The 798-nt window shown below is 46.9% G+C and overlaps 1 non-coding gene across 1 annotated transcript; it reads left to right on the plus strand.

The window, feature by feature from the left end:
* Positions 1-482: 482 nt before the first annotated feature.
* TRNAN-GUU lies at positions 483-556 on the plus strand. Its single transcript has one exon. It is a non-coding gene; the product is annotated as a tRNA-Asn (tRNA).
* Positions 557-798: the final 242 nt, after the last annotated feature.

Genomic DNA, 798 nt, shown 5'->3' on the forward strand with positions numbered 1-798 from the left:
CCCGCCGGGCATAACAAACCACGCTAGGGGTAGTTTCTGGAGATCATAGAGCTCAGCGTGTCTAGGGCCCCACTCGGCTCAGGTGGGAATCACAGACCCTGTGTCCCTGGGGTCTCTTGCTTTCGAGGCAGGAGAAGAACCAAAAAGATGAACCATCATTTGGCTGACATTCTAACTTCAGACTCAGGCAAGCACCGGTTCCAATCTGACTAACAGGACGATTGGTTGCCCCATCTAGCCAGGTTTGCAGAGCCTTTACAATTCAAACCCACCAGCCATTCTTCCAAAGAGAAGTCTTTCTGCTCTTGTAACGATTTCCAGCCGCGGAAACCCGGTGCAGGATTGCTACTCGCCTATATCAATTCAACGCCATTAAATTTGGGAAGGGTTCGGTTTCGGAGTCTGCGCAGTTGTTCCTCCGAACTCGGGTGGCTCCGACTAGTGGTGGGTAAATAGTCACTGTTAAAACTCCGATACGGGCTGTCTCTGTGGCGCAATCGGTTAGCGCGTTCGGCTGTTAACCGAAAGTTTGGTGGTTCAAGCCCGCCCAGGGACGTGTTGTTATTTTGTGTGTTGTATCTTCCCTTATGTTAAAGGCTTGTAACTGAGATCTCAAAGGGGCTTTTGAAAGAGCAATTAATCACTAACACTAATCAATGAAGTACCTTTGACAACCATCTGGCTTCCATTGTTTGGTTATAGTATTGGTTAGGTGCAGTATTACTTACAGTGACTCAATATGTAACAGAAAGAAAACTTTCCATACAATTTGGAAATTAAGTCGGCTTGTGATTTTAA

The sequence above is a fragment of the Chrysochloris asiatica genome, unplaced genomic scaffold, assembly GCF_000296735.1.
Source record: "Chrysochloris asiatica unplaced genomic scaffold, ChrAsi1.0 scaffold00042, whole genome shotgun sequence".
Classification (NCBI taxonomy): Eukaryota; Metazoa; Chordata; class Mammalia; order Afrosoricida; family Chrysochloridae; genus Chrysochloris; species Chrysochloris asiatica.